At 40.1% G+C, this 20333-nt stretch overlaps 1 protein-coding gene across 1 annotated transcript in view; it reads right to left on the bottom strand.

The window, feature by feature from the left end:
- The window catches only part of LOC124261885 (probable ATP-dependent RNA helicase DDX31), an 83936-nt gene that overhangs the window by 24717 nt on the left and 38886 nt on the right, over positions 1-20333 (bottom strand). The window lies entirely within an intron of this gene.

The raw sequence follows: 20333 nt of genomic DNA, 5'->3' as shown, positions 1-20333 counted from the left end.
TCTGCGTTTCATATCCTGTGCTGATGTGAGGAGCCCCAACAGGCTCTGCCACTGTCTGAGTGGCCACGGAGAGAGTAGAGCTTGCGATACCATCTGTTGTATCTTTAGTTCCGACTTGAGGACTGAGTAGGCTCTGCCAACTTCGTAGTAATAACGGAGAGAGTAGTGCTTGAGATACAATGGCTTGTATCTAGATCCAACGATCGTGAAACCCTGCCATGTCCGTAAGCAAACGAAGCAATGTCCGACTCTGTGACTGCCATCGTTGTGAAGTCTATATAAAGTAGACTGGCTGCCGTCACCAAAAGTCCGTCAAAAGTATGTTGCTGCAATTCGCCTGATGAATCGTCTTCAATGCTGACAGGGAAGGTCTCTAACCCCGTGAAGACAGCCAAATCACGTAGGTCCCGTCTAACTGGACTGTAATTGAGGCCTTCCTCCGTCGTTGAAAGGTTGTTGTCACTTGTAAACCATTCCCTGACATGTGAACTACGTCCGACTTCTGCGCAGGGCATTGTCTCTCATGGACCAATCAAAATGAAGCATTTTGATTCCTTTAGCTTCCCGCGATGTGACGTCACCGGTGTAGCAGAAAAAAGGTCCTTGTAGAATCTAGTGCAGCCGTTGATATCTTATCAACACTCGGTTTTGTCCGTAGCCTTCCCGAGTTATACAAGTGACCACGTGTAAAGAGGGTTGAATGGTAAACGCGCGAAAGATTTCGCTGCGTAATACCGATGTAGGTAGGCTGTTTTCCTGGCTGCAGTGACTGTTACTTCAGTCCTGAAGATAATGCAGTCGTCCTTTTATACAGATGATCAGCTGAAGTCTACACCTCCTCAGTGCTGCTACTTGTAGACTGCATTCATCAATCTCAATGAAGCGCCGTAAATTACCCTCTTTGTGTTGAAACACACAGGTCCTTGTAGAGTTGATGCTCAACTTTGTTGTTAGTTCTACAAAGGGAGTCGTTGATGATTTTGTAGTTTACATCAATCTCTGGGGCCTTTATGCAGGGTCCCATGTAAAGTAGCGGGAATTCCCAACTTGAACGTTGGGAATATGTTGACTTTGTAACTTCTTAGCCTTAGCAAGGCTGCTGCTGAACCACGCCAATGTGAATACCTGAAGATCTGTACGGAAGTGAAGATCTCTATATGGCCATGAGTCCCGTTATTATCTTCTGATGTAGATATATCTATCTAAAATTTCTCAACGATGTGGATTCAGTCTGAAGGACTGCGCAGGTGATGAATTCGGACAAGAGTACCCCCCTTGAACTTCAACACGTGTCCATCAGTCTTTGCGCTGGCGAAGATCTCTTCCTTCGAGGGTGACGCTAGGTCCAGGCCATTAGCCATCCAATATTTTATCTCTGAGTCCGAAATTATGATACCGCCATCGTCATTTGTATCATGTCCACTGGTATATGATCGTTGAATATCCTTGGAGATCTGCGTGGCGATCTACGTGGCGATCTGCGTGGCGATCTACGTGGCGATCTGCGAGGCGATCTATGTGGCGATCTGCGTGGCGATCTGTGTGGCGATCTACGTGGCAATCTACGTGCCGATCTACGTGGAGATCTATGTGGCGATCTAGTTCTAAGAGGCGATCTGTATGGCTACCTGCGTGAAGGTGAGCGTCTTCTAGGCCGGGATTGCCTTCCTGGCAATGTATTCCTAAGTGGTGAATCCCGTGACGATCTGCGAGGTGTTGTTGACGCCCTTGAAGATAATTCAGATGACCTTCGCGCAGGTGAGAGATTTTGTTGAGGGTCTGAGTCCCGAGACGTCTCTCAAGACCTTCTAAGTGGTGTAGGTTTCTTTCTCTGAGAAGTGGGTAACCTGCGTGAAGGTTCTTCATTAACCTCATCATCTCATGACGATCTCATTGGCTCTGAAGAGCGTGCCGTCCTGCGCGCAGGTTTGCTGGCGTCGTGTAGCGTAGATCTGCTCTTAGTCCTAGAGCTAGATTCTCTGGTAGGCCACTCAGATGTATCATCATTGTGGGGTCCTTCGTGCAGCTCTGGATCCTCTCTGAGGTTGATGACTTGAGCATGAGAGCCGTCTGGCTATCCCTCATGCGAGGTTCTTTCTTGGTCGGATGAATGTCCCTTCCTTTGCGCAGGTTCGTTGACGTCATGCAGGGTAGGTCTGCTCTTAATCCTAGAGCTAGAACCTCTTGTAGATATCTCAGATGCACCACCGGTGCTGGGTCCTTCGTGCAGCACTGCTCCCTCTTGTCTGTTGATGACTTGAGCAGGATAGGCGGCTGCCTGATCATCATGCAAGGTCCTTTCCTGCGCGAAGCGCTTCTCCATCGGGTCCATCATCTGTTGGGAGAATTGCTGCATGAAGGTCCCGGGGTTGAATGTCTGCGATGTTGGTAGAGATGACGCATCTGATAGGGTAGCGATATGGTCCAGGGATCGGTGTACCTCATGGGTACCTGGTGCCAGTGTAGAAAGTAATTCAGACTGTGTTGATAATGTTGCTGACGTTACCGTTGCTGAGGCCTGCGTCTTCTTCTTATGCAGTATCTCTGGGATGAGGATAGGCGGTTCTTCGTACAAGCCTATTTCTTCCATCGGGACGATCTCGGCCGAAAAAAGTCCTTGTAGTCTGCGATGAGCCCCCAGTAGATCTCGTTGAAGCCTTAGTAGTATAAAGCTTTTTCTGGGACGAAGATGACCTCTTCTTCTTCGTATGGGTTGAGGAGTTGTCCGACGTAGAAGATATTTTCTTCGACGTAATGGCGGACTTCATCCCACGCTCATCTTCTGAAGACGCCTCCGGCAGGTCACTGGATGGTAGTATGTCGTCAGACAACGACAAACAGCTCTTTAGGGACTCAGCCGGTTAGCCATGACTTGTAACAGCCATCTGGATTTATCCTTAGCCGTCTAAGTACAGAAAATTAATAATTATTAAATTCCAAATTTGTTAAATGCTGACACAATTTACAGCGAGAGAGCTGGAAGTACATAAATGCGGGTCTGCAGCAGAGAACCTAAACCTGCAATGAAAACAGGTTTTCATGAAATGTTAACAAACTGAACAATCACGTAAAACCGTGAATAAACAGTCAAATTACGAATAAATTTCAAACCATGTTGTACAAGGATACTCCCTAAAGCCTTATAAAGGTGAGTGAGTGAGTGAGTTGAGTTTTACGCCGCACTCAGCAATATTCCAACTATATGGCGGCGGTCTGTAAATAATCGAGTCTGGACCAGACAATCCAGTGATCAACAGCATGAGCATCGACCTGCGCAATTGGGAACCGATGACATGTGTCAACCAAGTCAGCGAGCCTGACCACCCGATCCCGTTAGTCGCCTTTTACGACAAGCATTGGTTGCTGAAGGGCTATTCTAACCCGGACCTTCACGGGTGTCTTATAAAGGTAACTTATAGGGAAATAACTAATTAATCAAAGGATATAGTGCCGTATTGAAGACACAGGTGCTCTCCCAACCGTCCACTAGGGCGAAGAAGGAGAGAGTGAAGCATGGGAAGACGGATGGCGCCGTTTTCCCGCCAAAACCGGAGGGAGACAACTCGTGGTGAGTAGTGATTTTACGTCTGCTTTTTTTGGAAGGGAACTTCAAAAGGAGATACAAGTGTTCCACTAACGTTCGGGAAAGGAAGGAGACAAGCAATAATACATGAGTCAGGATAAGGAAAAATTAAAGATTGTTAGCGCGATAACCCAAGAATGAATTGACAAATCTTAGCTAAATGACGAAAATGATATTCGTCCTGATATATAATCGATATAAACTGTCCTCTGTATCATGCCTTTTCGCAAATATCTTTTGAGGTTTTGATATATATACATATAAAGTAGGGGTGGGGTAGGGGTGGGTTTCTAACGGGTATATCTAACACACTTGCATGCATGTAGAGTCGGAGGGATGGGTGGGTGTTCTAACGGGTATAACTACGAGGGACGTTCAAATAGTAGTCAGCCTCACATAGAATATGATACAAATGCAGCTGTTTTTATGTTTTATTTTTCTACATATTATCTGTCAGCCTCAAGCAAATTGGTGTTGCTATGTTGCAGGCTCACGATCCCATTTTGTGAGTCTTTGTATCTTGGCTTCGTACTCCCCCAAAAACGTAAAATCTGCAATAAAATGCATCACAAACTTCAGGAAACAAAATATGCTATGTTTGAGATTGGTAGAAGTCGTCTAGAATCAAACTTAGATATTAAACTGCACAAAAAAGCAATTTGAAACTACAATCGCTTGTTCAAATGACTCCCCCTTCGGTTTACTGAAAGAACTCGAGAAAGAAATGATGGATTTTGTTCAGATTTAGTACCAAGGTTTAATGACTGGAGATTGGAGATTTACCGACACCACTTGAATTTTGTGACCTTGAGGTCATTTTAAAGGTTACAGCGAAGGTGTAACAGTTTTGCACATGCCAAGCTTGTTAGCCGCGAACTCAGGAAAGTATTAATAGATTTTGATCCAATTCTATATAAAGGTGTATTGGTGGGATTCCCCCAACACCAATTGATTGGGAAACTTGTGCTCATTTTAAGTTCACAGTGAAAAGTGTTTTGCACATGTCTAACTGTTAGTGCGAAAATACAAGACAGAATTAAAATGTTTTGCTTAAAGGTAGTACCAAGATGCGTTGGGAGTATCGTCTAACGCCAGTCGAATTCAGTGACCTTCGGATTATTTTCAAGGTCACAGCAAGTATTCTTGCGAAATCTCCAAACCTAATGGATGGAATTTGTTCGCATTTTGTATCAAGGCATCAGATGACAGTTTCGGTAACGTTTACATAATTTTCAGGGTCAGACAGAGGATAATTGCGACATTCAGATATCGACATGTGGCGGGGGTAATAGCTATATGTTTGTGACAAACGCTTTGTCATTACTAATTTTCAACTTTGTGTTAGCATATGGTTTCTATAATTTCATGTTAATTCTACCAGCTGTGAAATTATTCGTGACACGTCTTAAAAAAGCCAGAGATTATATGTGTATGTTTCGAAAATTAACGTTAACTGTTTTTCATTATGGAGTTATTTTCGATGTTGACGCAAGGACATATTTTACGAGCAATACCTTTCAATAATTTAATGTTATTTCTATTACATTTTGAAGTTCTTCATAGAATATCCCAAAATATCAGGATATTATGTGTTTACGCTTTGAAATGTACGTTTCTTTTTTTTCATTTTCGAATTATTTTCAATGTTGACGCAATGACATATTTGAAGTTAGTTTAATGTTTTAATCATATGTGATTTATTATGATTTATGTTTCGATCCTACATTCATATATTGCGTTGTCATAGTTTAACCTGGTTCGAATTATTTTCTTCATCATATTACTACATATTATTGTATTTTTATGAGAGGGAATTTTAAGTTACATTTGCTAAGGATATCATAAATCGCTGGCGCCTGGTTATTCCTTGCCACATAGCAGTCAATCTGTCTACTCATTTGTTGTATGTGATTGGTGCATTTAAAATAAAATGTAGAAATGATATTGAATTGCATCATTTGCTTCAAGGAATCGATCAGATGTGCTCGTTATCAAAGTAAAGTCACAACTTCTTTCTGTAAGGTATACAGTGCAAGTTGACACCTTAATTGTTATCGGTAGACCAAAGAAACCATTTATTTAGTTTCACCGCTCAAAATACAACAAAGAATTCAACGGGTTGCATTAACCTCAATGAATGATAATAACAATGCTTATAACATATGAGGGCAAACAAATCGGGGATAATTTGTTTTCATGCGATACGCACCGGGTAAAATATCACTTTAAATGGTGACATGACATCATGAACAATGTTATGACGTCACGTTGCTTCTAAGAAGCCGCCTTCTAAATACAACGATGACGGGGGAGCCTCCCTTTGTTGGAAAGTAGATTATCGCGTAATTTCCGCAATTAAAGACTTCGGTAATAAATAGAAAATTATATTCGTGACCATAATATGCTAGGTTAACGACCTAAATATCGGCATATCCCTTCTCTGGTTTCGAAAATACCAAGATTTAGGCAGTTGTGTTGTAAACTGATATTTATCTTCTATAAAGTCGGCTATATTCAAACCATGAGAAATGTCGTCAAATAATGTCTGATGACAGTTACCAACGTCCCAATAGTGTCCATATATTTTAGAAATCTATAACAATAAAGCACAACCTCACTACCTTTTTTGATAAATGACAAAGGATTAATCAACCATATTAAAAGGTTTCCAGGCTTGAAGGACGAAGCTCATTAAAATCTATTGCCAGCTCCCTTTTAGAGACTGATAAAAGGTTCGAAAATGTGGGTCATAAATGCATGAAAGTTTTTATTGTTGTTCATACCCGTTAGGCCTCCCGCCTCTACATGTATTTGAGATATAACCGTTAGAACCACCACCAGCCCCTCTATGTCTTAAAGTATGCTAGATATAACTGCTAGAACACACCACACCACTTTTCTGCCCATTAATTCAATTGGGCTAAATCATAGTTGAGAGTTGCTTCTATGGATTTTACATATACTGAGTCAAAAAAGAAACTTCACATTCTTTCTTCAGGGCACTATAAAAGAACAAGAGATGGTAAGATGGTTAAATTGTCATTATTTCATTGCTGAGATCTGTGTGATGTACTCGATACACTGACAGTACCATAATCAGTTCCCTTAGGCTACACCGCCGTTCCAAAACATGGGTATACAGAATGTCAAATTACAATATGGACGTCGAGAATGGAGATTGGCAGCCCGCAACCGATTTCGAATGGTCTGTGAGGACAGTCGACCTCTAAACATCTCAGCCCTGGTTCGTGTAGCCGGCAGAAATCTGTCACGTAGGTGACGTAGGACGATTTGACGGTCTTCTGCTCGTGACGTCACACGTGGACGACCCGACCTTGGGCGATCAGAAGTGTTGCCAGTTTGTTGTAGACGACCTGGCAAGTCGTACACAGTACGACGGCTGCACCCCTTTGCTCTTGCAACGTCAATAACTGATCTTCCCGCTTGCAACATGCCAACGGCACGTTCACGTTGCACATTTGACAATCGTGGCATTTCAAGTACCGTTAGAACTGTGGTTTAAAAGTGTTTTTTTCAATTCTTGAGGCCAATGCAAACACGTGCATATGAAGAAAACTTCGATGCGAAGATCACGTGATCGACTGCACATGCAAAACCTGATTTGGCACTAACGTCATTTGCACGAGGAATGGATGGATTTGAGTGGGTTTTGCCAACGTTTTTTCTTGAGTCGAAAGATAGGGATCCCATTTCGGAGACATAGATGTATCATCAGAGAAAAATTATTCATTATTTTTCAAATTACATTTTGTGAAGTTTCTTTTTTGACTCAGTATATTTTCCCGCAACACCGACTGATGTGTCATCGGCCAACATTATTGCGATATTTTGTAAATTTCGTGGTAAATCATTGATATATACAAGGAACACAAATTAACCAAGGGCAGATCCTTGAGGAACCCCTGCAGTAACATTTAGTTTTTCATAATGTTCCATTAACAGAGACACACTGTCGTCTAGTTAGTTAACCAACTAAGTACGTTTCCACGAACACCATTATTTTCTAATTTGTGCAATAAACCTTTATGCCCTGCCCTGTAAAAAGCTTTTGAAATATCACAAAACAGCATACAGTAAAGATGGTGATTATCTAGGACTGAACATATATTATGATAAATGTCTATGTTGAGATGTAGTAGAATGACTAGCAGTAAAACCTGACTGGAATTTACTTAAAATGTTATGTTCATGGAAATGGTCGTGCACATGCTTTACCCTTATTCTTTCAAGGATTTTCCAAAGGATAGGTATTAAACTAATAGGTCTGTAATTAGTTGGGAGAGATGCATTTCCTTCTTTCAAAATAGGAGTAACATTACCCGTTTTCCACAATGTGAGAAATACAGTCACTCAGTGATATATTATACAACAAACAAAGAGGTTCAGCTATAGATGTACAATTTCGTTTTAACACTCTCGTGTTAATGCCATCAGGTCCACTAGATTTGTTTGCTGGTAAAGTCTTATCAGATACCTCCATTTTTGTTGTCGCATACTTTTGCGTTATTGAAACAACTGTGGACAACTTAAAGCTGATGTATGGCGTTATTACAGCAAAGGCTGAGCGGAAGGAGAAATAACATGGTTCCGGCACTATGAGGCTGTTAAGAAAGGTCACATGCAGCGCAATAATATTCCAATTATGTACTGACAAAACATATTTTACAGTAGTGAGCTGAATAGACTTAAGAATTACGAGAAGGTACGTGGGGCATATTTGGCTGTGCTCTAAGAGAGACATCCTTGATAATCTCCAGGGTATACGTTACGATAACTCGCCACTATGCATCCACGGCTTAGGGCGATGATTTTATTACCTCCCTTGCCTGGATCCGCATTCTCACAGTAGCCAATCAGCTAATCCGCCGTTACAACCGAGCTTGCCAGTGTCAACAAGGATAGCGGTCGCAGTCGCGAAGGTTTGTTCGCAGTGCCACTCAGATGGGAAATAATAAAGACAAATTGACAGATCTGAAACTTTAAAAAATATATGACAGAACTCCTTCTACTTCTTTCAGAGTACCTCTGCATCAATTGTGTTGCCAAGTTTTAACGGTTAGATAATTTAAGAAGCGAGAGAAGTTGTGATTGATACTCTCAACTTCCCAGCGTAGGCCCCTGATTGGATAAAAAACCAGCCAATTGAGGTAATAAAATCATCGCCCTAAGCCGTGAATGTATCCAGGGTATCGTGGAGAGTGATCGTAACGTATACCCTGGAGATTATCGAGGATGTAAGAGAGATAAAGTGCTATTCTATTGGGACAGCTAGGGACACTTGAGAGGACAAAGAGGCACCTCATCGCCCTTTGTTCACCACTGAACCTTTTAATCCCTCGAAACAAGCACCTCACAAGATCTGCCAACACCGCAGTCAAGACGTAACTGATACTGGTAGCAAGAGCGAGTGCAGCTTAATAAGCCGTGGTAGCTTGCGTAATACTGCTTTCTTTGTCAGGCTCTTTTGGTGATAAGAATAATGAGTTCACGTGGTCTGCCGATCTAAGTCGACCATATCAGATTAATGTCTATTAATATATCGCTCATCTCCTACGTATATACGAGATATTAAGTACTACGTAGGGAATAATTTGTCCTACGTAGGAGAAAATATGCCTTACGTAGTAGATATTAAGTCCTATATAGGAGATAGTGAGACCAAACATTTTGTTCACCGTGGCCCTACTACGCTTCCGTAGTACTAAACCCTAACTTGAAACTCTACATATTACTGTAAGAGACAGTTATCATGAACAGAGAACGGTTCATAGAGAACCGTCTTGTCAAGTTTGTACAGGAGGTGGTGCGCGTGTAAACGTATGAAGTAATATCCGTTACATGTTCAACACGAATGGCGTTATGAATTAGCTTCACAATATCATCTGCGACTGAATATCTTCGATATTCACTGCGCGATCAAAGGTAACAAGAGTTTTTAAAACTCACAGCGTTGTTGAGTGAGTGACTCAACATGGAGTTATGCATAAACACCGTACAGGGTATTGATTAGATTCATGTTCCCAAAGGAAAGCACAACACGAACAAACACAGGCGTTCACTACACGCTATCGCTTTATGAGATATACGACGACACTATTATGTATCATTTAACATGTGTTAAGTTGTAGAAACGCTACACTTCAAAGAGTAAATAAGCACAAGAACTTCCATTTGTTTTTCGTTGTCAGATCCCATAATGCCAATGTCATCGCTGGGCGCGGGACGTGGAGTGACTGAAAAGCAAATCAGCTCTGAATACTTTCTGTGTTTCAAAGACAGCTATTTAACATTAATGGCTGGTGTAAATCACAAAATGCCAATGTCATCGCTGGGCGTGGGACGTGAAGTGACTGAAAAGCAAATCAGCTCGGAATAGACGCTGTCTTTCAAAGACAGGTATTTAACATGAAAGACTAGTGTCAATTTTGCAGTAATGACTTTTTAATAACGATCGAAATGGGTTGACCAATATGAATAATCTCTCCATATATGCCTATGAGTATGAAGTCAAGTACATGTAATGCCTTGCAAATGGTATTATTGATAAATATAACTTGTCAAACATTCAGCCATTATTTGGGCTGTGGGGTAGCCAAGTGGTTAAAGCGTTCACTCATCACGCCGAAGACCGGGTTCGATTCCCCAAATGGTTACTATGTGTGAAGCCCATTTTAGGTGTGCCCCGCCGTGATATTGCCGGAATATTGCTAAAAGCGGGTAAAAAAACCCTCACCCACTCACTTCATTATAACCGACACTGTCCATGTATTTCATGCAGCCCCGACTATTTTGCCGTCGCCCATGTCCGTGTATGTCCACCATACAGAGACACATACAAATTGCATGTTACAATAATGTCAGTAAAAGCTGATATCATCTAAATGCGTTTTCATGCAAGATTAAAGAGTTACAATGCCTTTAAGGAGATATGCAAATAAACGATAAGAAGGAATCTTGTAGCATGCTGTTACTCTGTAATCAACGAGTGAGCGAGTGAGTGTGGTTTGCGCCGCTTTTTGTAATATTCCAGCAATATCTCGGGGGTGGCCTCACACATTATGCAAATTGAACCCGGATCCACGAGCGAACGCTTTAACCACTAGCCAAGCAAACCGACCCTCCATGATCAACGAGGACACGTGACCAGAACATAAGTTGTTTAACATCAAGCACATTCCTATGGTTGTTTTCATATATGGACACAGCAGATAATTTTATGCTTTCATTCGGAAAGTGAAGTATGTGTATATATACAATTTTATTTTCTAGCATTGCCATTGAAAAACATACTTTTATTACTTCCTTTTCAAAACTGTTCCTGAAGAGAGAATACAATGCAACCATTTTGAATAACACATATTGGACTCAGATTTAAGATTCACAAATCGTAATCGAGACGGGAAGCTATATGAGGACCTTCGGAGAACACATAACTTGTCAGATGACACGATTTATCATCAATGAAGATCTTACCGGACCCGAGCAGGGCAAGGTCGAAGGGCCCGCCAACTGGTCTTGTATAAGAAAGTTGAGGCGTCATGGGTGACCAGCGGGGTCATGCATCCTCATTAAGATGGGGGACGGGCCGGCGAGAAAGGTGGCCAATAGCACTTCGATGAAGTGTGCGAGTCTACTAAACTCAAGGTGGTGATTAGTCTGAGTCAAGACAAATGAATACTATTACAGTCATGAGATAACTTGTTTGAAATACCCATAATGCCGTTGCACGATCTCATGAACAGTTACTGTCGATACGACGATAGTCATCATGACTCCATGCTTTACATATGTTAACATCAGTATAACTGTGCATAAAACTGTATTGTTTACAGTAACATTGCGCTTTTGCAGAGATTCACATGTGATGTAAATGAACATTTTATATGATTTCGATAAATATGATAATATGTGCTCATGAAGTTGTCAATGCCTCCCTTCACGTCTTCAGTCAGTGACACGCACCGCCAGATGTTAACGGTGAACGAGCTGCGAATGTGAGTGTGTGGGATGCACGAGCAGTGTATCCGTGCTCTACACGCTATGTAACGGTTCTGTAATCGTCCATACAAGTAAACTGTGAGCTTCCTCCGATGATAACGAGTCCCAGTGTACCAACTTGATTTTTATGCATACTATGATTTTGCTATGATTTCATTAAAATGCACATACGAATACACATTTGTTTGCATCTCTAACCAGGGGAGGCGGTGGGGTAGCCTAATGGTTAAAGCGTCGGCTCGTCACGCCGAAGACCCGGGTTCGAATCCCCACATGGGCAAAATGTGTGAAGCCCATTTCTTGTGTCCCCCGCCGTGATGTTGCTGGAATATTGCTAAAAGCGGCGTAAAACCAAACTCAGTCAGTCAGTCAGTCTAACCAGGTGTACTCTTGAATACGAATTGATGTTGCTTAGCATAGCATTGACTACATGCATAATACGTTGTGTAATATATGTGCAACATATACAGTATTGCAGTATGCATATTACAGTAAGGGCTGGACAGAAGGGCAAATAATATCGGTCTGTGACTGTGATACAGACTTGGACAAGGTATGGAAAACCAACAATTTGGACAACAGACCATTGCTTGGGTCTTTTAATTGTAAATATGATTCAAATAACTTAACCTAGATATCCTCGTATGTACATTTGGTTGAAACTGGAAAATATACATTTATCCCGAGACAAGAACGAATGTTTACATATAATTCAAAAGTATGACAGCACGAGTATCCATTTTGTCTTTTGTCTTCTACCCGTCCCTACTAGACGAACAACTGGTCTCTGAAATGAACATATTTTACAGAAAAAAAGTTCATAGTAAAAAAGAGAAATATAATAAAAAGGACCCCTGAGACATTCTCCTGAAGCTGTGGAAATCTAGACTTGCCGCATTTTCTAGACTTGCTTGGACTTGGATATATTGCTTCAGGGTCTGTATGACAGACTACGTCCCTACATACGCTCAATCACATGTGTCTCCAGGTCACGGAGAATCATTGGTGTTGGGGCCCGTATTGCAGTTCTCGTGCGTTTCCATGTGTTGTTGACGCGGCATGGACGCCTTGTAACATCATTATTTGATTATGATTCACAAACACATGCTCATGATACGGTCGGAATCATGCCACGGATTAGCAGATATTTATCATGAAAATAGGTTTTATGTAGGTGGCTTGAAACTTGCTTTTACAAAGGCCAATAGATTCGATCACAATACTTTTCGTTTTACAACTTCGTTTCTCTTAACATGATGACCTCAAAACTGATTTAAATTCTAATCGCTGATTAAAGAGTAAGACAGTAAATAGTATGCCAAATTATCGTTACCATGACAACCCTGTGATATTTCACCTTATGTAAGAGAGTAATAAATACGATGCTAGGTATAGCAGCACTACTGCAGTTGATAGTGTCACCGTCGTAATTTTAATAAGTTGCTTCAACGCTATCACTAATCACTGGGTATGTATACAATTATATGTGTGATGGAGGAGATCTTGCGTCGCTAGTTTTCTCAATAATCTGAATACATGTATGTAGCGTGAAACCGGCGGATACCTATAGAAGAAAGTGTTTGCCTTACCTGTAACAACGGTGTCCCTTGTATATAGAAGGGATATAATATGGGGATGAATGGCATGTACTTTTATCTTGGCCCGTTTATGAAGATAAATACGGCGATCTTTCACAATAATCTCTCTGGCTATCAGATTGAGGGTACTTTTTAAACATAACTGGTATTTCAATTATTGTATTTATACAGTAACATTCTTCAAACGTTCTACACATACGTCCGTCAGATACATCGCGCACTACCCCTTTGTCTTTTGATCTCTCAAACGACTGTAACAAGTTCGGAGAATCCTGGTCAAAGTTGAAACGTCTTAAGACTATTCCCTACTATTCTGTAACATGCACATTGTACCTAAAATGGGTAGAGCTTCCGTTCGGGGAAATATAAGAAGGACATCGGCCCCTATCAGAAGTGAAGTTGAACATGCAAGGTCTGCGTCTATGTCAGACTAAAGGTCTACGAGTTGTTTAGCAGCACTGGGGCGTAATAGTCATATAGGCCTGCTCCAAACAACGGAATATGTATCTTTTGAGAAGGACTTCTCCGACGGGTGAAGGTACAGCAATGCAACATTATGAAAACCATTTTTGTCACTATTTTTCATTTCATGTCTCACAGAATACATAATTTGATGGGCGAGAGTTTTTAATATCGTTCTAACTTAGTCGAATTAAGTCAAAATGAGCTGAAATTTGTGTCATGATGCTTATAAACATACACTCATTCATTTACAACCTCCAAAACATGAATTCTGAGCAAACTTAAACATTCTCGCCCATGGGCCACTGTTCCACTGCGAGCGAGGTTAAATCTAAAGATTTCGCCAAAAAATAATTCATTTTTTAATCCTTGGCATATATTCATAACTACTGGTTTAATTTGGTCAAATCACTTGTCAGAAAGTACCCACAGTGCGGAGAGTTTGGGGACATTTGTGAGTCCAGAATTAAATTGTGACGTGTTAATGACATTTGTTATACTGTTAACACAGCGATGGCTAACAGGTGGCAAAGTCTTGTCGCCATCAGTAACATTTGAAACAGATACAAAATATCCATTTAATGTTTGAGCTTTATCCAAATCTGTAAAAACTGAAGGTATCCCAGAATCATCAGTGACAAGAAGGAGAGCGCGCCCCGATGAAGTACTAACCACCTGATTGAGTAGACTGAGGTGATAAATAGTTATCAAAATTAGAATAAAAGTTTCCCTTGGATATTCTTTTCAGATTATTTACTTCATGCCTTTGCTTTTGTATATAAAATAGCTCAGAGTATTCAGAGATCGAAATGCTTTTTCCTTAGACGTTCTCATTTCTTTAAAGTATGTTACGGGGCGTTGAAAAAGTAGTCAAGGCTAACTATATTCTCGATGTCCAATGTTTGAAACGAAGCTTCCATTATATTTTGAAGGAATCATTAGCAAAGTCATATCCAAAATTTCATGTGGGTAATGTGGTTAACGAGATATTAGTCATCACAACATTGGGGTGTTATGTTTCTTGCAAATTTGCAGAAAATGGAAAACAATCTCCCATTTGGTATCTAGTAATAGTAATAGTCGGCTTATATGGCGCTCACATCCAGGCACATTGCCTGCTCACGGCGCTACGTACATTACTATCCCCGATCATAGGACACTATCGTAGTTTCCGATACTTTTTCAACTCCCTGGGGACTGTACAGCCATGCTGCATGTTAGGCGCAATGAACTAAACACTCACATTGCCAGCACATCCTCGCGGGTACCCATTTTACATCTGGGTGAACTGAGACAGTGTAGATCTAAGTATCATGTCCAAGGATAGTACGCAAATGTGCCCATCTCGGGAACCAAACCTCAGTGCCTCCTCGAAACAGGGCCTTCAGCGTGATAGGCAGACACCTCACAACTGCACTTTTGCGCTATCTCTTGGATAATGGTATACCCTCAGATAGTATCATATAAAATATGTTCAGCAAAGTATTGGATGACTTCCCGTCATCATCAACATTAAATTTTCAAAAACATTGTGTCCAGATATACAACAAATTGAGAGCTGAAACTTGTGTGACCATTCAGTATTTAGTTGAACCATTGACACCATGTATGAATAAGTGAAAACTTTAGGATGAGTTATATCCTTATGATGACGTTAACTGAAAGGGGGTGGGTACTGTCTCCAAAACAAGCCCTTTCAGTAAACATGAAGGGGGAGTCACTTGAACAAGCGATCATCGTTTAAAATTGCTTTTTTGTGCAGTTTAATATCTATGTTTGACTTTTACCAACATACAACATGTTTTTTGCATATTTTGTTTCAATTGGTGTAGGGGGATTCCCGCCAATACACCTTGATATAAAATTGGATCAAAATCTATTAATTCTTTCCTAAGTTCGCGGCTACCAAGCTTGGCATGTGCAAAACTGTTACACTTTCGCTGTGACCTTTAAAATGACCTCAAGGTCACTAAATTCAATTGGTGTCGGTACATCTCGTCTGTAAACCTTGGTACCAAATTTGAACAAACTCCATCATTTCTTTCTCGAGTTCTTTCAGTAAACCGAAGGGGCAGTCATTTGAACAAGCGATTGTAGTTTCAAATTGCCTTTTTGTGCAGTTTAATATCTAAGTTTGATTCTAGCCGACCTCTACCGATCTCAAACATACAAAAATGTTTCTTGCATATTTTGTTTCCTGTAGTTTAAGTTGTGATGCATTTCATTGCTAGTCAGCTAGGCTATTCCATTTGTCAGAACCACAACATACGGAGACAGATCATTTAGCAGACCGGACGCTGTACTCTGGAATTGATTACCTGAAAATGTCTGAAAACGGAAAATATCAACAGTTGCCGATCTTGTCGCAAAACCATCCTCTTCAAAGAGCATTCGACTAAGCGCACATGAGCAGGACTCTGGATATGTAGCGCTATACAAATGTCTAATTTGATTTGATTTGATTTGATATACCAGTTAGAAAGCCACCTCAACCCCACCCCCACTTTATATTTATACATATCAAAACCTTAAAAGATATTTGCGAAAAGACATGATACAGAGGATAGTAAGAGATTTTATATCGATTATATATCAGGACGAATATCATTTTCGTCGTTTGGCTAAGATTTGTCTTTGTCAGTTCTTTCTTGGGTTATCGCGCTAACAATATTTACATTGGCAAAACCCTTCAGATTTTTGCTTTGACCTTTAAAATTATCTCAAGGTCACTCCATTTCACTTGTGTCGGTGAATCTCGCCAATATACCTTGGTACCAAATTTGAACAAAATCCATCATTTCTTTCTTGAGTTATCGCCCCAACAAGCTTATTTGATGTATGAAATGCAACGAAAAACAAACACCAGCGTATTTATTAGGGATTAAAACTGTTATTACAATTTACGTAAATATTTATTACATTTTTCCGCAACGAAAATTATTACAATTTACGTCAATTTTTATTACAATTTGCGTATTACAATTGACGTCAATTTTTATTACAATTTACGTTTTTATTACAATTTACGTCGTAACAACCTGTTACTTGATACCTCTTAGATTATGGCATGCCCTCAGATAATATCATATAAAATATATTCAGTCTAATATTGGATGACTTCCCGTCATAATCAACATTTAAAGATTTGGACTGCTTGATTTACGTTTAGACGGGGGCTGGTTTTCAAGGACACCCCATTTTAATCTTTCAAAACTATTAAGTCCAGATATACAATATGTTGAGAGCTGACACTTGTGTGACCATTGCTTTTATTATTTTATGCACTTTAATGTAGTTTGATTCTAGCGAACTTCTGAATATCTCAAACAACCAAAGTGTTTCTTTCATATTTTGTTTCCTGAAGTTTGTGATGCATTTATTGCAGATTTTGCAAACTACCAAAATAAAAAGTGAAACAAGATGGGGCTGGAACATGGTAAAACCAATTTGCTTGAGGTTGACAGATAATATGTAGAAAAATATAACATGAACACAACTCATATGTTATGATATTATGATATTTAATGAAGTTAATTAAACCTCAAGTTCAATATTATTGTACTTTTATTAAAATATTTTTGTGATCTTCCATTTAAACCATTATCTCAAACTCTTAGTTTCCTTATTGCTCATTGAAATCATTCCCTTAATTTCCAAATGTTTGGAATGGTCCATTGTATGAAATAGGTAACATGCAGGAGATTAGCAGTGCACTGGACCATGAACTTTGTTGATATAAGCTTTTGGGATTATGGGCTGTCGGGCTTTTGGGAGGTTACCTCAGTAACCCATGCTTGTCGTAAGAGGCGTCTAACGAGATCGGGTGGTCAGGCTCGCTGACTTGGTTGACACATGCCATCGGTTCCCAATTGCGCCGATCAATGCTCATGCTGTTGATCACTGGACTGTCTGGTCCAGACTCAATTATCTACAGACCGCCACCATAAAGCTTGAATATTGCTGAGTGCAGCGTAAAACTAAACTCACTCACATCACCAAAATTATCGATCATGGTCACGCCAATTGCCGATCGTATCGGGTGAACCGGTTTGCGAAAAGTGTACAGCAATATATCGTATTGTGAAGTTCAAATTGTGATATACCGGTTAACCGGTTTTATCTCCCATCCCTATTAAATATTGCAGGCAGATATCAACGTACCTGACAACTTTAGGTATATCCGGATTGTATCTGAACAACGATGAAACAACCTGTCCGCCATGTCCACTCTTCATCTTCTTAGTAGTATTTCCGACATTGTCACCTTTTTGTTTCCTCTTTCTTGACTGCCCATCACCTGTCTGTGGTGTAGCAACCGCCTCTCTTGTATCAGCTGACTCATACCCCGCCACGCCTCCATCTATGGTGTCCCCCGCATCTACTTTCTCTTCAGTTTTGGACTCAGCAAATTCCTTCTTCTGTTTACTTGTCAGCTTCCGACGGCCTTTTATTCGTCTGACACATCAAGCAATGGTCTAAATATTTAGTATGTGAAAAACCACTTGATGTACATAGCATTGCAGAAGCTAACTAGCCATACTCACCAAAGGTGAGAAAGTTTAAGTTTGGCAAAAACTACAGTTTACCAGACATAACTCACAGCTCTGACTGTTCTATCTCTATGCCTTAGGACTAGTTGTGTTAGTTTGTGTGGATCCTCTTTCCGATCAAGCATCCTTTAATATCATTGTGTTTACATAACCACTTCACAATTAAAAATAACCATTTAATCCCTATTTGGTTTATTAGACTTAGGGATAACCATCGCTGCCAACAAGTAAATCAAATCTTTCTGAAGGAAATTCTATGCAATATGTTAGAATTAACACGTTTGTACCAAGTAGCTCTGCATGGGATGTAACTCTACAAAACTAACATAAATAATGCTCCAGTTTTCCTCACAGGAAAGCCCTTGTTTTACACGTTCTGGCATCTGGAAAACAATTACTGGTCCTTTCAGATGACACTGCAGAGTGGGGGCCATTGAAAAGAGAGATTTGTTTGCTCTTTTCTTTCATAGAAAACCATTCATAATATTGTATTCCACAGAAAATAGTTCTATCGCCTGATGGCACTCTTTAGAGTTTTTTATATCATGCATTCATATTTTTTCTCTCAGTAGGACAGCGCAGATAACCAAACGTATTTGAAGCAAGCTGTCAGTGTCACTCACAGAGGAATTGTACTTAAACTCTGTATTTTGTGTTATGATATAAAGGAGAATAATTCTGGATTCAAATACCTTGTGAAACATGAGGCTATTTAAAGTAATTTTAAGCTGTTTTGTTCATTATGGTTCAACTAAAGTATATATATTGTCATACAGTTCAGAACACTTTTAATAGGTTTATGGTGTGGTTATCATCTTAAAATTAAAATATGTGAATCAAATTTTATATACAGTCTACTTTGCCTATTTCCCCATCGGGATATACTCCCGACCGCGTCATACCAAAAGACGTTAAAATATGGTACTTGTTGGTCCCTGCCTGGCGCTCGGCATTAATGGGTAAAACAAGGACTGGTCGGCTTGGAGTCAGTATAATGTGTCTGAGTAGGGTATTCATGCTTCACTGCGGCATGGTATCTCAGTGGGCTAGCACTATAAAACCAGCTTAAGTCTGGGCTAGTACAAGCAGCCGCACATACAAATACACACGCATGCACGTCGTCATATGAGCGAAATATTCTCAAGCACGACGTTAAACCCAATTTCACCTCACCTCACCTCGGGCTATACAGTTCTAAGTGTCTACCTCTCAACAAATACTTAATACTTAAATAAATCTGAGCATCATACATACAATTAATGAAAATCTGTTTATACAGATTACCTTGGACAGAAATTCCAATGTATTTCTATTTTCCTGTAAATATATTTTCACTGTGTAAATGTGGTGTATTAAGTTGCTTATATCATAGAATTAAATGGTAATGATCTTTCTTGTTTATCTGTTCTCCCTTTCAAAGTGAAGACTTACTGGAAGTCATCTTCGTGTTGATGATCATAATATACTAACATATGTTAATATTTGTTGATTTATTAAGCATGTATATTAACTCCAATTCATTATTTTAACAGCTGAGATATCAGCATCAACATTTAGAGGTAGTGTTGGAATAAGTGAAGGGAGGTCATCCACATTTTGACATCATTAGATCATGTGTATGTTTCTGTGGGGGGAATCGGGGGGGGGGGATATGTTACAACACTCAATGACTCAATGGCGTGTTTCTGTTTCTGTTTCTGATCGCAGGTAACAGATTCCTTCTATTCAGTCATCTCCCCCCCCCCCCCCCGTGGTAGGATTGTAATTGGCTTGTTGACATGGAGAGATTGTCATTAGCTTGTTAACCTGGTGGGATTGTAATTGGCTTGTTGACATGGAGAGATTGTCATTAGCTTGTTAACCTGGAGAGATTGTCATAAGCTTGTTAACCTGGTGGGATTGTAATTGGCTTCTTGCTTTTATGATATATACTTCATTAAATTCCAGATGAGTAGTAGTAATATACAGAGTGATGGTACGAGATCACTTTCAACAAAAGACTCTATTAAATAAAGCTTTTATCAGGCCCTTATCTCTCTCCACTAGTGTGCATACTACTTTTGAATCCCCAGCCAACTTCCTGGTCACTATGACCGCGAATCGGCACTCTCCTGGTCACGC

The sequence above is a fragment of the Haliotis rubra genome, unplaced genomic scaffold (assembly GCF_003918875.1).
Source record: "Haliotis rubra isolate DU_JTF1 unplaced genomic scaffold, ASM391887v1 Scf814, whole genome shotgun sequence".
Taxonomy (NCBI): Eukaryota; Metazoa; Mollusca; class Gastropoda; order Lepetellida; family Haliotidae; genus Haliotis; species Haliotis rubra.
The sequence above is the reverse complement of the archived record's forward strand: the minus strand, read 5'-3'. Positions and strand labels throughout refer to the sequence as shown.